Genomic DNA, 19,555 nt, shown 5'->3' with positions numbered 1-19,555 from the left:
TAGTGTTTACTTTTAAAATAAGAACCACATAAATTACAAGAATAGCAATCTCTGTCAGTACCAGACTTATAGCTCATTTTGAGGAATATTTAAGATTTTGCAGTACAATTTTTGATTATCTGTAGTTTATGTAAGAAACTGTATGAATTATGAATCGTTCACACGTTTTTCAGATTTTTATAAATTAGAAATGGAATCTCAAGAAAAATTTTCTGAATTCATTAATCATATGCAAATATATATACATTAAGTGCATACATTTGTGACAAGCATTCGAGCTAGTGTTCCACTGAATAAGAGTAATTAGAGATAAAATTCATTGTTGACTAGAAAATGTTTTGTCAAATTCATCAACAAAAGATCTGAATAGACGAAAGGAAGACAGCGGTACAATTCACAATGATAGGCAATGTACATCAAAATTAAATCTTCTACAATATGTTCGTATGACAAGACGCCAAAAGAATTTTAATCAACTCAAATGTTTTTCTCATGAATGAATATTCTTCTATTCAAAAATATTTTAACTTTAAAACTGCTTTCTTTAATAGTCAGGATCTACTGTTGGTGTTTTTGATATATGAACCTCAGGTCTTCTATTAATTGACAAATTGCTTTCAAAGAAGAAACAATTATAAAATGTGTTAATTTAAACGAGACAAGTTTTATGGATAGCAGTCTAAATTTGAGATGGCAGCCAGCACCAGAGTGTGTTCAAATATGTTTGATTAAATTATGAGAACCAGAATAATCACACGCATTGCAAGCATATGGCTTCTGTTTTGTATGTTTCCATTATTTTGTTCTGTTTGAAATTTCTTGAAATTGATTAATCCCATTTGTTATAAAGTATTCATTTTCTGCTATGATTTTTTACATCTTTATTTCAACTTAAAATTAATTGATTTAATGTTACTTTAATTGAATATAATCATAATTTTGCGATTCACATTCAACAATACAACTTCATAGAAATAGTCATAGGAAACAAAGATGTTTATAAACAGATTATCATAATTTCTTTCTTAAGTTTAACTTCATGTATCAATTTAAAGTAGACATTCCTGAAAAACAAAGTCCAACAAAAATTTAAGTTTGTGTTAAAAATCCTTGCATTCAGCAAGTGTGACATTTTTCATTATTTAAGAATCCTTTCTTAAATTACATAATCCAGAAAAAATCATTTTTACAATAAATTTCACTTTTTTTATTCAACATTAGAAAATCCACAGTAAATTTCAAAGGAAACGATGATTCATCCAAATTCATTAAATATTTTTGAGCAGGAACATCTGTAAAAAAAATTAATTAAAATTATATTATTTACAATTCAATTGGTCAAGATCCCCGATTTTTTCCAAATAATTTTCCCTTTCGACCTTACTATGGTATAACATTGAATGTAATAGTCCAATAACTAAATAAAATCTTTATTAGGAGTCCAAAATTTAACCCAATTAAAAATTAAAATCATAATATTTTCGGTGTAATTTAGTAAAAGAACAATCAACTGATTGAAAACTTTCCCAGCAAACAGAATTATAAAAGTTGTTCCGTAACTATTAAGTATTCTCAGTACTATACTATATATATATATATATATATATATATATATATATATATATATATATGGAATTAAAAAAATACATTTAACCATATATTTATTAATAATAATATGACTGAAATCAATCAACAAAGAACTATGATCAATTCTAAACACTAGAAGATATTGATGAATATTCAACAAGAATTGCTCAGGAATTATTATTAATGAGTTAAAAAAATATGAATTATATCTGTTAATCAAGTATTATATTTTAACATGCCAAAATTTCATTAGTAAATTGAAAGGCTTTGCATGAGATTTTATTGGGAGATTATTTGCACTACATTCAGTGCAGTGTTTTTTCACATGTTAAAATAATCTACACACAACATCAGGGAGTTGTTCGATAAATGAAGTTTTCTTTTAAAGAAATTGTAAATAATTGCAAATATTTTTATTATTAGATTCCAAACATTCTCCTGGCACATTCTCCCCAATCCACAGACATCATCCATACTCATCAAGTTAACCGAATGATTTAGCTTCACGCATTTAAAATTGCCATATGATAATCATTGTTAAAAAATAAATAAAATAGGGGGTCATTTTAAACTAAATATATATGCAAAACTAATCCTCAATTTTCAAATAATTCTTTTTTAGGCTTTTTGTAATCACCTAAAAGAATCACATTTTTTTTACTTTTTAAAATACTCACCTTTTGAACCAGAATTAAGTGAAAGGGTGGGGTGATGCAAATATTTGACATTTTTTAGAAATAAACTGTGTAGCAACCACTATGCCTGATCAGAATAAATGCTCAGCAGGAATATTTTACAGTGATCACTGCTTTGATATACTCATGCATATGAAGAACGTGTAGGTAGATGACATGATGTAATCACCACATATATAAAAGAAAGGAACTATGTCATGCTCCTTAACATATGGATACAGTAAACAGGCTGGAACGTTCAAGAAAGCCTGTATATAAAGATTTGCTGGCCCAAATCCAATCAGTTATCTCTTCAATTTCTTCCGCTCAACACGTGTCGAGGAGATTCTGTCTGTGTTAGTTGTTAAAACACCCGTGATGATTTTACATGCAACAGGCATGAATTTTAATTACCATATTGAGTGAGGATAAAAATCTCCTTTTAAAAATCTTATTTCGAAATACTGTTCTTATGATACGAACATATATTTGCTTATATGATTTATGAACTGCTTTTCTTAAAAATAGACTTAAAGCCCGTGTGTGGCACACTTATCATACAAAAATTAGTCATTTTAAGCCTATAAGAAAATGAAAAACATTATGTAACCATTAATCAGAAGGGGCCTTTTTATGGTATTCCCAGCAATGTCTGAACTCAGCAAAAAGTGGAATTCAAAAAGATAGAACAATTTTGACTATAACCAGAAATAGTTCCTTATTTCCTAATATTTAAATAAAAAAGATAAAAAAATATTCATTGGATATACACAATTTTTTGCACTTGTGTATTCAAATTATAAAGACATTTTTTTTGTTTTTCATTTTTGAAGATTTCCATTGGGAACAAGGGGAGACAATTCCAGAAGTTGTTAAACTTTTTCAAAAAAATTCTCTGAAAATGTAAGTTTCGCATAACTTTTGGTAAAAGCAAAACAAATACACAAACTTATTATTTAAAATTTCCCAAAAACTTTTTTTGCAATTTTTTTATGAAAATATTGAATAGACTATGCTTAATTCAATGATAATATCTTTACTGAGGAAATCATTTTTTTAAAATAATATTGATTTTATTAACACAAACTGAATTTTTTCGTAGTATATAGGAAATATTTTTAAAAATTATTTAACATCTATGATGCTATATTTTTGTAAAAAGGCAAAATTAAATTCATGTGTTATTTTAGTAGGGCAACCTAGAACAATTCTATACTTGAGGCAATTCCATGTCCTCTAAACTGAAAAGCTGTTCATTTAAAAGGCAGTAATTCAATACTTTAGAGAACTCTTCTCAAAAAGAAGATAAGTTTGTTGGTGACTTCCCCTTAAAGTACTTGAGCTGCCTCTGCTGTCTATGGTGAGTATCAATTGATTAAGCAACACAATCCAGAATCATACTAATGTAAGCACAACAATTTCACTTTTCAGTCATCCTTATACTTGTATTAATGGTCTCTCTATTGTTCGAAGTTGGTTAGAGTTATGTACGAAAATTATGAAAGACAGCTAAAAAGAGTCTACGAATGTCCTGATGTCGGATTTATGCTTTGTCAAATGAACATATTCTTGGGGAAATTCTATAGCTCTATGGTATGGAATTTTACAAAGGATTCCAGCACAGAAACTAATAGATGTTTAACATGAAACGGGCTTTTTTTCTACACATTTTAGCCTCTCCTACTATTTTCTATGAGTGAATTTGTCATTATTCTATATTTTTTCATTGGGGCAATTCCATAACCAAAGAGTATTTAATTGCCCCATGCCATCATAATATTATGCTTGAATGTTTTAATTGCAGAAAGCTAAAATTGAATGAACCTTTCAAACTTAAATAATTTTTTCTTTGTTCTTTTATGTTACAACAACAAAGTGGTGAGGTACTACACAAGGATGACTGCCAAGTACAGCTCAGAAGGCATAGAAAAAGCTATGTCTTGTTCGTAATGAAACAATGGGTTACAAGAAGGCTGCTAAGCTCTACAAACTGAAATAGCAAACCGTCAGGAATCATGTGAAAAAACGCTACCAAAGATGGGTGAGCAAAATAAAATATTATTCTCCTATTTTATTAGTTGTTTTTATTGCTCCAAGGCTAATCCTTTTTGTTTAACTTGTGTAGGAAATTAACGTTTCCTGTGAGTTTCTGAAAACATGTTAAAGCCAACTTATTAGTGTGACACTAAATGTGTGGCCCCAACACATCGCCGACCCCCAATGTTGTGTGCCATGGATTGTTCATTCAACTATTCTTCTTATGGCTAGATCGTCAGTTTCTCGCTGGCGATTGACAGTGGGAACACGTGTGGGTTCACAAAGTAGAAATATTAAAATAAAACAAACACGAAAAACACAAACGCCAATGTTTCACATATATTTGACAGTTGGACTTGAGTGTGTGCGTGTCTTCTCCCCGTTCTATTGATGTTACGTTCATCTGTCAGTCGCAATTCGTCTCTATTTGTTTTGCAGTCAACTCTAAAAACTGTCCAACTGTTGTCACTATCAGCTCCCATCTGCTATGAACGGCATCTAGTTGTCAACTAACTGTCTTCTCTGTGTGGGTACCTGAAATCCCCCCACCCTGGCTACCGGAAGCTGCCTTCCCTGTTTTATCTGTTCAGTGGGTTTCTATTGTCATTGTCAAATCTAAAAGGCTCAATCTAAAAATACCTACAGATTCATTGTTTGCTACTTCCCATTTCTTTGTTTATTGAAAGACACTTCCTATTCCTTTGTCTATTGCTTCCCCCTCAGAACTTAGTGACTCAGGTCAACTTTATAGTATCACATCAGTATTCCTAATAGTTTCATCAGGCTTTTTTTAATTTAATTTTTTCACTTTTTTGCTATTCTTTGTGATACCATGAAAGATTGTGTGTGTGCATCTGGAAACTTTTTTTGCATAGTCTATAAGTCTACTCTTTATTGATTGTTTAATAGGTGCAGGAAGTAACACAGCTCTGACTGGAGAGCAGGAGAAAGAATTTGCAACCTGCTTAAAGCTGGTATTCAAATAGGATTTCGACATGACTCATATAGAAACCTAAGCAGAGGTTGCTGAGTTCATGAAAACCATCAGAGTGGACAACCCTTTGTCAACAGTCTCCTAGGACCAGATTGACTGGATGAGTTTCTGAATCAGCACAAAGTGCTGACAACAAGAAAAGCAGAACAAATAAAAATGACCAGGATCAAGTCTTCAGCAACAAAAGTAATCTTTCAGGAATGCTTTAACGTGTTGAAGACAACTTTGGAAGAAAACAACATGATGGATCAAGAGTGGGTTTCCTCTTCACCCAAAGAGAATAAAAGTCATTGTGGAGAAGAGGATCTAAAATCTCTTTAGAATCATTGGTGTATCTGGCTGGGAGACCATCACTGTGCAAAAGTGTGTACACAGTGATGGAGTGATACGTCTACCATATATTCTATATGGTACAAAATCTTTGCATGTCAAATCGAAAGGCAACGATCCAGAAGGCGTTCAATATAATGCATCTGACAAAAGTTGGATTGCTTCCATGATTTGTTTTCTAAAATGTTCATCCCATTTCTGCCTCTGAAAGACCAGTTTCTCATATTTGATGGGCATGTCAGTAAAAGAAGCCATTAAACATCACAACGCAAATAAATAAATAAATAAAATATACAAATTACTTATCTCAAAGAATTCCAATAATTAAAGAATATTCCATTCGGTACTGACCCAACAATGGAAGATTAGATAATAGAAAACTTGAATTTATAAAACCAAAAAATCCAACTTTGACTGCCCTTCAGGACCTGTGGCACAGTGGATAGAGATGGTGAATCTCTAGGATTCCAGATGAGCATTGTCTGAAGATAGAGGTTTCAATCCTACCCAAAGCCGGTTTAGTTGACTAAAACGTGGTGAGAGAACAACTATGGAAGGCAGCAATTACTGAAGATACAGTTAAGAGATTCAGCATAACCACTTGACGAAGGCTGGAGAAATAGTTGGCTGAATCTATAAAAATGAGGACAACAGTCCGTAAATAAATAAATAAATAAATATATACATTATTGTTTGGTTTGTGCAGCTAAATCTGGGTATAAGGAACTTTTTCCAAGTTCCCTCAAGTCGTTATGGTAGTCAACTTGCTTCTCAGCAACAGAGTTCAAAAGGTGTGGGGTCCATAGGATTCCACACAGATACCACCCTCTGTGTATGCCTTTGCAGAATTGTTTAATCAACTTATACTCCCACTAGTATCAGACTGCATCCAGCCAGATATCAGATGTCAGTGCCTTCAACATCAAGTGTAGATGTGCCTTCCTCATCAGAACCTGTACCTTCTACATCAACAGATGACCCACCCTTGTGTTTTGAAACGTATACAAGTCCAATGAATAAGATTATAAAGGATTTATTCATGAGAAAGTTGACACCCATGCTGACTAGGCCTGAAAGAAAAAAATGATGCCAACAGATAAAGGGCCATCAAAAGGCAGTATGAATAAAGCCTGACCTCAGCTGAATGTCTGCACCAACTTCAAAAAGGTGAAGAAGAGAAAGCAGCAAAAAAAGGAGGACAGGTTCTTGAGGATGAGGTCCAGGGATGTGAAGAAAGACACAGAATACCATTATGAAGAGGAAAAAAATATGTGCTGGACAGTTAGATGTTGACACCTCACAGCCAGATTCTTACATCAACGAGCTAAAAAGAAACAGCAATTACTCTGAAGGAGTTGTTGTCAAAACCAGAAGAAACATTTTTGAAAATTTCTCTTTTGCTATGAACTAAGGCTTGTGCAGTTCATCTTTTGTCAGAGGCAATTAACAGTTGAACAGTTTCTATGTGCCTTTCTTTTTCTATTCTATGCAGTTAAATAAATGCTCAGTTTATCGATTGTCATTATTTCTATCTTGATTTGCTGATGTTTCCAATCCGTGAGTGTCAAACAGAAAGTACAGAATTACCCAAACTTTATATGTACTCAATGATTTTTTTTAAATCAACTTTCTTACTTTTCTGATTTTATTTGTTCTTAACTAAAGTTGTTGTAATATGTTTTATCTATATCAAGTGTTGATATGCATTAGCAAGGTATCCAAATTTAACAAAGCAAAAAGTATAGTATGGAATTGCCTCAGGTTACCCTACTTAAAACTACAGTGAAGGTGTTTTTTGCTTACACGAAATAATACATTTGAAGAGATTTTTAAATAACAAGTTCATTAGATTTTGTGTTTGTTAATTAATAAAAACTGAAATTGTCATTAAAATTGGTTGATTCCTAGATTCTTGTGAATTTTCAAGTGAAGGGAGAGGGCAAAATGTTTGTTTATGGATCAGCCATTCATTTTGTATGTAATTATATGAACATGATGTTTTTTTCAAGAAAATTCAGAAATGACTGAACGTTGTGATTATATGAAAATGTATGCCTTTAAAAAATATGAAGATAATGGAATTCAGCGCCTCTGTTTACCCTATCAAGTAACAGGATTAAAAAAGTAAAAAAGAAAACTAGTTTGTAGATAGTAAAAAAGATAGATAGACTATTTATATATATAGTAGCAGGCCAGTCAGCATTACCTGGTCATAAAATATGCATAAATATTATATTTTAATTATTGTAAATTTCTTATTTATAATAAACAGATATACTTTAGGTATTAAATGTAATGTTCAATTCTCTTAAAAAATGAAGTAAAAAACGGAAAGAAGTTGATACATATACATGTGAGTATTATATTTTTTTCTAAACAGTTTACTTCTTGTAAGTAAAAAATAATATTCGAGCTGAGATTGAAATCAAAACCTAAAAACAGTAAGTCCAGTACGATAACCATTAGACCAGCTTGACAGAATCTTTAAATGTGTTTTCAAATTTACTTATTCTTAACATGAAGAAGTTGTCATCTTCCTGGACCGTGCATGTTCCGTCATGAAACAGTTGACAAACAGATAAAAATCTGACGACCCCCCCCCCTACCATGCTAATTTTGACCACTTAGCAGACTTTTTTTCTGAATAAAAACCGCTTAAAAATTTTCCATTTGTTTGAATATCATATATCCGAAATTTTAAGTCTGTAGATCCAAAATTCATTAAGTATCTAGATTGAGAAATGTCCTCACACACACACACACACACATTCTTACCTTTATATATATATATATATATATATATATATATATATATATATGATATTAATTTGCATATGCAGAGAATAGTAGCTATGAGAATGATGAATTGGAATGGACAGAGTCGAGTTTTTGACAGTGGAGAGAGCATAAGCAGTGATAATTATGGTTCAAGTTGCTACAAAGTTCAGCTTTAGTAAGAAAGAGTTCTAACAATTTTTTTTCTTTTTCGCTACAGGATATTTCAGCTTTACATATGAAGAATACATCTTGTCCATAAAGTCTTTGGCCATGTGACTCTGGCCTCTGAATCTATAACAGATGATTCCTATTTGTATGTGGGTGGAACTTTGAACTCATCTCAAGAAATGGCTGGGAATGTTGGTGTACTTTTGTAATTCAGCTATGTTGGGGACTTATTCGTGTAAACAATGTGAGTATAGTAAACCTGGTGTGCAGTTCATTATAGCGAACTTGTGATAAGTCTCAATGACTTTGCTGACACTTTTATGGCAAATGCAGATGTGTGTACAGAAGTTGGTGGTGTAAAGGCTCAGATGTTAAACCTGACGACAGCCTAGCTTAAGGTACACAAATTACTGTAGCCTTTTTAGATAGTGATTTTGAAGGGAAGTACTTGTACAGTTTAATCACGACATTAAAAAATAAAAATATCGAAAAAGGTTATATTTCACATATCCATTATGGAACGAAGTTCTCCGAAAACAAATTTCACTTAATTTCATCAAGTAGTTTTTTTTTTTTTTTACAGCGAAAAAACAATTTTGTTATGATACAGAGCAAAGGTTCGATTTTTATGAAGAAAAGCAAGTAATAAAGACGGGGAGGGAGTGTCGGCGCTTTACATGGAGCTATCTAATGTTCAACAAATTCCATAATGGCTGTGTTATATTGGTTTTGTAGGTTAACTTTGTTGTTACTGTGACATTTTCATACCTCGCTAGCGAGCGTTTTCATATTTGTTTATGTTTTGGAGACTGGCGGGAAACAAGCTCAGCATCGGTGCAGACATATGGGTGTCTCGCTTTCATTACTTACTTTACCTCACTATTTATTTATTGTTGTATATGTACATTGTTCATATGTCACTGTCTTTACAATATGTCTCAAGAGCGTTATGTTCTTTTGTATTGCAGGCTGTACCTTGGGTTTAAGTTGAGTAAAGCTTGGTCTGCACAACCAAGTTTCCTTACCCTTCAACGTGTTTTTTTCGCTGTAAAACAAAACTACTCGATCAAATTAAATTAAATTTTTTTTGGAAATCTTTAGTCCAAAACAGATACGTACAATATAACCTTTTTTCGATAGTTTCATTTTTGAATGTCTTGATTAAAGTGTACAAGTACCAGGGTGAAACTATTTCCTCATGCAACTTGGCTTTGGCCTGATAGTTACACTGATAATGCTAACCATTATAGACTGAGTAATCTCCCAGAATATGCCAACACAACGATCCACATCATAAAACATTTTAGTAAAATTTACATTTTATATTTGCAGATCTAGTGAAGGAACACTTGGCAAAATGTGAACCGGTTTGTGTCACCGAAATGGCTTCAAGAAAGAACACGGATGCTCGATTTGTACATTCAAATTAATGGCAGTAGACTATGACGTTCACATGGAGGACATACTCTGAAATCTCCACCAGTCATGACATGTTGAACAATCTTTTCAGTGCGGGGAAGACCGGTTGGTCATTTTCCAGTTTGTGGATAGCTTCGATACAGCTTTCGTCAAACATCATGCCAACAAAGTTACAACTGGCTGGAATAACCAATGACTCTGGAGTATGCTGAAGGAAATGCTGAACAGGATACATCAAGACAACCATGTACAAGGTGATTCGTGTGTAAACGGAAGAGATTTTACAGTTTAGAGAAAAACAAGCTCACTTGTCACTAGGATTATGTTAGAGGCCGAGGGATTAGTTAACCTGGCATTTCAGTGGAAGCCAAAGGTACTACATATCAGAAGATATTAAGCTTGTGTTTTCCAATAGACAGTAGATGTTATGAACACAGTTCAGCACGCTTTTAGATGTGATTAAAGAATATGGGCTAATAGTAGATGTAGTTCTAGTCAAGTCAGGTGATGATAAAGCTAGCAAGTGTATGACATTGGTGGCTCAGTAAAGTAAAAGCCAAAGTTTAACCAACTCAACACACCTGTGCTGCTGCTGGACATTGCTTGAACATTAAATGAATTGCACACATTCATCATCAGAGTGGACACCTCACAATAAAATGCACATTATGCTTTGCCAAACAAAAGGACCCAATGTACGGATGGCAGTTTAAATATGAGGTGTGCCAGCCGATTGACCCTGCACCTGTACACAGTTGTAAGGGGAGGCTTGATGTGGGGACAATTGGAACAGGTTGAATGCTGACATCATTCATCATAACATGACTGCTATCTCACACTCATTGATTGCGGTCCTTTGTACTTGCAAAATTGTGGTCTCTATAAAATTCACAAAGCATTGTATGCACAAATTGAAATACTAACAGACAATTGCACCGCATTTACCAGCCAACAGGTTTGACAGTTCCTGCAAGATTGGAATTTGCAGCTCCAATTACAGTGTGCCTACAAACCATTGTGACTAGGAAACAATGTTCCATACCAGAAGCAGTTTATTGGTATAACATTATGCTAAAAGACAGCATTTCAACATCTATGGCATCATCCAACACTACATACAACAACATTCGTATACGTATTCATTCCATGGTCAGCCTAATCTACAAGATGCATAGGGGCAGTACCAAGTGGAAGATGAAGTTTGGGCAGTTTACCAACAGGTGTACAAGCAAATACAGGATAGGCCAAGTGACCAGTTGATGGAATCCCTCATTATCTAAAGAATTTGCACCCCTTTCCAAAAGCTTGTATACTATTTATTGCTACCAGTAGCTCGTCATGAGAAAGCAAACATCTGAACAGGTAAAGGTCGGTATCAATAGAAAATGTTTCTGATAGTAGTTGCTCAGAAACCACTAATCACAATATGATAGACTGCCTACAATAATCTTGGGTGAAATGGAAGGAAGTTCCAAAGTCTAGTGGTTCTGGGGAAGAAACTGTTAGAGTAGAAGGCTTCTTGGAATCTGGGGATCTCTTTTGTATAAGGATGAGATTTTACTGCTTGTTAGGTTTGTCTGGGGTTTTTACATCGATGAGGTAGTATTACATCGAGGAGACTTGTAGTTCGTCAGAGCATATACCATTAAAGTACTTGTAGAAGGATGCAATATTTCGTCAATGGAACAGTGGCTGAAGCCTAACTGACAGTTTGGGACCTATTGGGTTGATGACTTTCTTTTGAACCCTGTCCAGGAGTGAGAGATTAGTAGCAGATGCACCAGCCCAAATGTGACAACAATACTCCATACATGGGCGAATGATGACTTTATAGAGGTACAGGATACTTTCAGGCATAAGAAACTTTCTAGCATAGTAGAGAGAGCCCACCTTCTTTACAGCAGTCATGGCAATGCCCTCGATGTATCTGTTCCAACTCATGTTCACTGTGAACGTTAAGTTGAGGAGTTTGACCAAAGTACTTTCAGGTAATATATCATTAGCCATAGGTGGTTGAGAAGGTTTCTTGTAATTATTGAAGGAAAACAAGCTTAGTCTTGGCAGCATTGAATGATACTATCCATTTCTGTTGCCATTCCACTACAGACTGAAGGTCTTCCTCTAGTGTTTCCGCCATTGCCTTGGATACACATTCATTCTTTTTGCCCTCATGCCTGCCATAGAGCGTGGTGTCATCAGCAAATAAACCCATCTAAGAAACAATTTTATCAGGGAGGTCATTTATGAATATTAGGAACAATAAAAGTTCAAGGATCAACCCCTGAGGTAAACCCACATTCATATCATATTGTTTTGACATACATCCATCAAGGACAACCTGGATTCTTCTCTTAAGAAGGATTTAATCAAGTAAGTATTCATCTAGTAATACCATATGATCTAATTTTCCTGAGAAGACCATCATGCCATATTCTGTCAAAAGCCTTAGATATATCTAGAACTACTGCCCTATCTTCTCCTGCTTTATCCAGTGCATGATAAATACATTCAGAGATTACAATTAGAATATCTGCAGTAGAACTAAACACCTAAATCCATATTGTTGGTCGGACAGAAGTTTATCAACTGTAAGGTGATGGACTAAAGGTGGATTAATTAGGGACTCAAATATTTTGGTGAAACGAGAGAAGAGAGTAAAAGGGGGATAATTTAATGGATCAGTTCTTTCACCAGAATTCTTATAAACTTGTATCACAGAAGCAGTTTTCCAGTAGTCAGAAAAGCAAGATTTGTTAAGGCCTTGTTGAAAAGTTTGAAGAGAACTGAAGCAACCTCAGCAGAGCATTTTTTTAATAGTACAGCCAGGATGAGATTGGGTCCACATGCTTTTGAAGCGTCTAGGTTTTTTTATATCATGCACTTGTGAAGGGCATTAATATGGCATTAATTTACATAATGAGGTTAATAATGGCTATGAGAAGAATGAACTGGAGTAGACAGGGTCGAGTTTTTGACAACAAAGAGAGAGCATAGACATTGAGAATTACAGTTCAAGTTTAAGTGCGGCGTTGGTGAGAAGGCGTTATATCAATTTTGTCTTTCATCTTTTATGATAAAAAAAAAACTTTCCTTTTTCAAAATTTAAATATTTGTAATAAATAAAATTTAAATGCTTTAATTCGTTTCTGCACAACTAAATCTGCATAGGCATCTACCCAAATTAATAAAAACAATTTTTTTTTTTTTTTACATAGGTATCACCACTTATCAAGGCCAAGAGGGCACTCGAGGATAAGGGTTAAAGAGTGTACAGTAGAAATTGGACAATATAGTACCCATTAGTAATAGAGATTCAGTAAATTTGTTAACTTATATGGAGCAGCTCATCAAAAACTTGCTTACATTAGACTTGAAGACAACCATATTGTAGTCAGCTGGAAAGCAGAAAAACGGAAGACAATTCCATAGGAATGCAGTTCTAAGAAAGAAGCTTTGCTCATGGAATCTACACCTAGGTTTTGGCACAGATAAAGAGTGGGGGAAACTAGTGATAGTGTTTTCTGCTCGACGGGTGTTTCTTGTGAAAGTTTAGTGAGAGGGGACCATAGAATGGAGCTCAGCCGAGCAACTGCCATGAAAATAACAATAAAGCAGAGACAAACTCGCAACATCTCTTCTGTGAGAAAGAGGTTGCAGGGAAGAGAAAAGGACATCCCCCACAAGGCTATGAAGTCTATTTTTAACTCTATCAAGGCAGGATAAGTCCTTTCTAGCAGCTCCTGCCCAGATGTGGCAACAGTACTCCATCCTTGGACGTACCTGGCTCTTATATAGATAGAGAATTGCATCAGCAGTGAGATATCTACTGGATCCCACCATTTTTCCAGCGGCCTTGGCAATGGATTTAATGTATGTGTTCCATTTAAGATCAGGAGTAAAGGTCAATCCCAAAAGCTTGTCAAAACATGAGGCCTCCCCAAGACGAGAGCCATTCATTTCAATTGATGATGTAAAGATAAAAGCTTGGTTTTAGATGCATTAAAACTAACAAGCTACCTCTTTCCCCATTATACCACTTGCTCAAGATCAGAGGAGAGAGAATCAGAGAGAACTTGGTCATTTATGGTCTTAGTTGTGCTATCATAGATAGTAATGTCATCAGCATAGATGCCTACGAATGATGTAAGGATGTTATTTGGAAGATCATTAATATAGATCAGGAAGAGAGTTGGGCGCAGGATGGACCCCTGAGGGACTCTAGCATTAATACTGTGTGCTTCTGATTTCTGCTCATCAACCACTACTCTTATGAACCTATCGGAAAGAAATGATTTAATGATTGAGAAAACATTTCCAGTGATACCGTAGCTGGAAATCTTTTGAAGTAGGACCTTATGTCATACCTTATCGAAGGACTTCGATATGTCAAGAGCAATTGCCCTGGAAAGGAAGCCTTTGTCGAGAGATTCACTAATCCTATGAGATATAACTGTAAACACATCTGCTGTAGATCTAGCAAAACGAAAACCATATTGCGTGTCACTAAGAAGGTTATTTTTGCTAAGATGGTTGATTACTTCTCTACTTAACACAGATTCCAGCAACTTACTCATGACGCATAGGAGACTTATTGGCCTGTACTGTGAGGGAGATGAGCGATCACCTGAATTCTTAAATATGGGGCATACTGATGAGATTTTCCAGGGTGACGGGAAGCAATTCTCCTTAAGACAACGTTTAAACAGTTTTGTAAGGATGGGCGCAAGTTCTAGTTGAAGTCTTTTGAGTACTATAATTGGAATACCGTACTATAATTGGAATACCGCCAGGGCCGGTTGCTTTACTGGAATCAAGGTTTTTCATAAGCTTGGCAACATCACGTACAGATATTTGTATATCACATAGCATGTTTTCTGATACAGGAGGAAATATTGGAGGTTGGCAGCTTTGGTTGCAAAGGTTAGAATTAGCTGCAAAGTTCTTGGCAAAGAGTTTGGCTTTGTCTGATGCTGACGAGATTACCTCAGGTCCATTTATGAGAGTTGGGATAGAGCACACGCTTCTGTTCAGGATTCTGTTTGCTATTTGCCAAAACTGGTGGGAACCAAGCCACTGCTCAGCTACTTTAGACTCGGACCTATCAGAGGATTTTCTGAATTTATTTGAAATTACTTTTTTGTGGCAATCTTGATCCTTTAAAAAGCCACATTTTCCTTCGATAAACCAGTTGAGCCAAGTCCACAAATTGGCGTTACTCAGTGGTACTCTGTTGAGCCTTGAGCCTGTCATCATATATCAAATCATGCAACAATTGCATGTAAACATTAGTGAACACACAACTCCTTGACTTTATTAATCATCTGTGAATGTGTATAAACTTACTCATGCAATATTTCTAAACTTTTTACTGTGAAAACAAATGAACATTTACTTTTATCAATGATTTTTAATGAAATATAATTTGAATAATAATTGAGTGGAGTTTGATTTGTAAATTTTGATTCTGATTTCCAAAACTGTAATTCACAGCCCTTAAAATATCGACTCTAACTTCTTTGATATCTCAGCTAAAGAATTCCTCTTGTTTTACAGAGAATCTAAAAATATTTACACTCACTCTATGTGTTTGCTAATGCTGTAAACTTCCACTTTAAACATATATCAAATAACTCTTGTGAATGTATTCTTTTGGCCTCATTATTTGGGGAGGGGGTTATCGTATAACATGTCTCTCGTTTTTTTCACATTTAAATATAAACCTAAAAATATTTTTCATTGAAAATATTTGTCTAAAATCGGTTCATCCCAATAGTATCTTGCCCACTAAAGAAACCCTCCAAAACTTTTGTCTCCCTTAAATGGGAACCCCAACATTTTTTTTTTTTTTACACAGTGATCACCACTTATCAAGGCCCAGAAGCCACTCAGGGATAAGGGTTATTGCAAGTACATCACGTTAGTGAGGAGATTTTATGAAGTGTTTAATTAGGGGGGCGGTTCATTAGGAATTTGTTAACATTAGACTTGAAGACATCCAAGTTGTAGTCCGGAGGGAAGCAGGCAGACGGAACAGAGTTCCACAGGCGTGCAGTTCTAAGAAAGAAGCTTTGCTCATGAAATCCGCGTTTTGATTTAGGCACAGATATAGAGTGGGGGAAATTTTTCACAGTGGATTCAGCTAGACGGGTGTTTTTCGTGAAAGTTTGGCGAGGGGGGACCAGGGATTGGAGTTCAGACGAGCACCTGCCATGAAAATAACGATAAAACAAGGATAGGCTCGCAACGTCTCTTCTGTGGGAGAGGGGTTGCAGGGTAGAGAAAAGGGCATCCCCCACTAAACCACGAAGTCTATTTTGTACTCTGTCAAGGCATGATAGGCTGTTTTTGGCAGCTCCTGCCCAGATATGGCAACAGTATTCCATCCTTGGCCGTACTTGGCTTTTATAAAGATAGAGAATTGCATCAGTAGTGAGATATCTTCTGGAGCGGTAGAAAGATCCCACCATCTTTCCTGCGACCTTGGCAACAGACTTGATGTACGTGTTCCATTTCAGATCAGGAGTAAAGGTCAAACCCAGAAGCTTGTCAAAACACGGTGCCTCACCCAGAAGAGAGCCATCCATCACAATTGATGCCAGCTGGGGATCAGAGCGTTGATGATGTAAGGATAGGAGTTTGGTTTTAGATGCATTAAAGGTAACTAGCCACATCTTCCCCCACTGAACCACGCGCTCGAGATCAGAGGAGAGAGAATCCGAGAGAACTTCGTCATTTACAGCCTTTGATGTGTTGCCGTAGATGGTCGTGTCATCAGCATAGATGTCAACGAATGATTTAAGTATGTGTTTAGGGAGGTCATTGATGTAGATCAGGAAGAGAGTTGGGCCGAGGATTGACCCCTGAGGGACTCCAGCATTTATATTGCAGGCCTCCGATTTTTGTCCATCTACCACTACTCTTATGAGCCTATCGGAGAGAAATGATTTAATGATTGAGAAAACATTTCCAGTTATACCGAAGCTGGAAATCTTGTGAAGTAGACCCTTATGCCATACTTTGTCAAAGGCCTTTGATATGTCAAGAGCAATTGCCCTAGAAAGGAAGCCTTTGTCAAGAGATTCACTAACCCTGTGGGATATAACCGTCAGCACATCTGCGGTAGATCTTGCAGAGCGGAAACCATATTGTGTGTCACTAAGAAGGTTGTTTCTGCTGAGGTGGTTGACTATTTCTCTATTTAATATTGATTCCAGTAACTTACTCATAACACAGAGAAGACTTATTGGTCTGTATTGAGAGGGAGATGACTTATCACCTGAATTCTTAAATACAGGGCAAACTGATGAGGTCTTCCAGGGGGTCGGAAAGCACTTCTCCTTAAGGCAGCGCTTAAATAGTTTCGTAAGTATGGGAGCAAGTTCTGGTTGAAGCTTTTTTAACACTATAATTGGGATGCCATCAGGGCCAGTTGCTTTACTGGAATCTAGGTTTTTTATTAGCTTGGCGACCTCATGCACGGATATTTGTATATTACCTAGCTTGTTCTGTGTTATAGGAGGAAATATGGGGAGTTGATGGCCTTCGTCGCATAGGGTAGAATTAGCTGCAAAGTTCTTTGCAAATAGTTTGGCCTTGTCTGACGCTGACGAGATAACCTCTGGTCCATTGATAATGGTTGGGATAGAACGTATACTTCTGTTCAGGATCCTATTTGTTATTTGCCAAAACTGGTGGGAACCAAGCCGTTGATCAGCTACCTTGGATTTAACAGACTGGGCATATAGCTCTCTTGCATTTTTTATTACTCTTTTACAGTGGTTTATTACTCTTTTACAATAGTTTTGAACAGTGATTATTGGGAAGTGTCTGTTTTCTTTTTTATTATTATTCTGTCATTTTTTTTTTTTTTTTTAATTAAACTTTCCAAAAAAATCAGGAAAATAATCTTAAAGACTAAAATATCAATATCTTTTTTTTCTGGTACAAAGTTAAATAAAAAAAATATATATCGTGCAACCCAATATATTGATATCATTGTCTCCCCTTATTCCAAGTAAAAGTCTTCAAAAATGAAACAGAATAGTTATTTTCGAGTTCCGTCACCCGATATTTACAAATGGGTTATCAATTTTTTTTTTTTTTTCTGTTCGTCTACTTATTTTTTAAAAAGTACAATTTAAAAAAGAAAAACTCGTTTCAATTTGCAGACGACAGCTACGGGCAAAATCTTTGTAAACACCGGGTAACGGAACTTAAAGAAAGCCACAAAAGTTGTCCTCAAAAACAAAAATGCACAAGTGCGCAATTTTTTTCATCGTATTTGGACGTTTCTGTATTTTACACTAATTATATTTTCTTTTTCTTCTTTTTTTTTATTTGTTTAGTGAATTAGATAATTTAGGACGCTGAATATGTGAGCAAACAATAGAAACAATTTCAAGGTAATTTCCGGGATGCTCTTACGGAGACTGTCTTTTTTTTTTTTCTTTTTCTTGAAATTGTTTTATTGTTCGATTGATTATTTTAGCGTTCCAAACCAAATGAAATTCTGAAGACTTTAAACTGACGAATAACGTGTCTTTTTGGTTGGAATAAAAATTGGAATTGAGTAAAATATTTTTGTTTCACGATTTTTCCTAAAACAAAAGAAAAAGTTTCATTTTTGTGTGTGTGTGTGTGTGTGTGTGTGTGTGTGTGCATGCGCCCCTGTTGTATAAAATAACATTTTTTCATATGAATTTAAAAATATATCAGCCAAAATTGAAATGTAAGACGAAATAAAAACATGGTCTAACAAACATTTACACCTGGTGACGTAGTTTGATGTAACGAAAACAAAATAACAAAACTTACCAAAATTCAATATTCGATGGGATTTTTTGTGCTTTTAAATTTAGAGATTTTGATCAAATACAAAATGGATCTTTCTTTTTGCTACAGCCTCGTAGTCTCCATTGCAAGTCTCTAGTTCATGTCTGATTGTTTTTACAGTGTTCAGGGAGCATTGGGCAGCAATCATGATATCCTTATTTTGCTGACCGGCACGAATCATCATGATGCAAGTTATTCTCTTCCATGATTCAGGTGGGTTCCAGTTATCTATCCTCTCTGACATCTTGTATATGGATGAAGAAGGGTTCAAGCTGTAAAATGAGGAGAAATATGGGTTAATATATGTAAACTGCAGAAAAAAATAATCAAATATAAATATGTCAAATTTCTCCCGAACACCCTGTAATTTGTGTGTGTGTGTGTGTGTGTGTGTCTGTGTGTTTACGGGCTGAAAAATTGCTCTTCTCTGATTGGATAATAATGTTTGGATTCCATAAGTTTTTTTACTATATCTATTCTATTATATCTATAAAAGTGAAAATGTGTGTGTGTGTGTGTGTGTGTGTGTGTGTGTGTGTGTGTGTGTGTGCATTTCCCTACGAGATAATTCTGTCAATTTTCAGTCTACAGACTCGAAATTTGATATACAGGGTACTGAGATTTGGAAAAATCTTTGTAATCCGTTTTCGGCCAGAAATTTGGCTGTTAAGGAGTCAAAGTTCAACGATTTGACCTTTGAGAACTCTACCAAACTCCTCCGACAATTTTGGGTCTA

General features: G+C 35.1%; 1 long non-coding RNA gene across 1 annotated transcript; it reads right to left on the bottom strand.

Moving 5' to 3' along the window:
• Positions 1-203: 203 nt before the first annotated feature.
• On the bottom strand, positions 204-19,209 carry LOC145280156 (uncharacterized). The gene is made up of 2 exons (XR_013868563.1): positions 18,802-19,209; positions 204-1,292 (listed from the first exon to the last, which is right to left on the bottom strand). It is a non-coding gene; the product is annotated as an uncharacterized LOC145280156 (long non-coding RNA).
• Between the last annotated feature and the right edge of the window lie 346 nt (positions 19,210-19,555).

The sequence above is a fragment of the Euprymna scolopes genome, chromosome 7 (genome assembly GCF_053919585.1).
Source record: "Euprymna scolopes isolate OS-2025 chromosome 7, ASM5391958v1, whole genome shotgun sequence".
NCBI lineage: Eukaryota > Metazoa > Mollusca > Cephalopoda > Sepiida > Sepiolidae > Euprymna > Euprymna scolopes.
The sequence above is the reverse complement of the archived record's forward strand: the minus strand, read 5'-3'. Positions and strand labels throughout refer to the sequence as shown.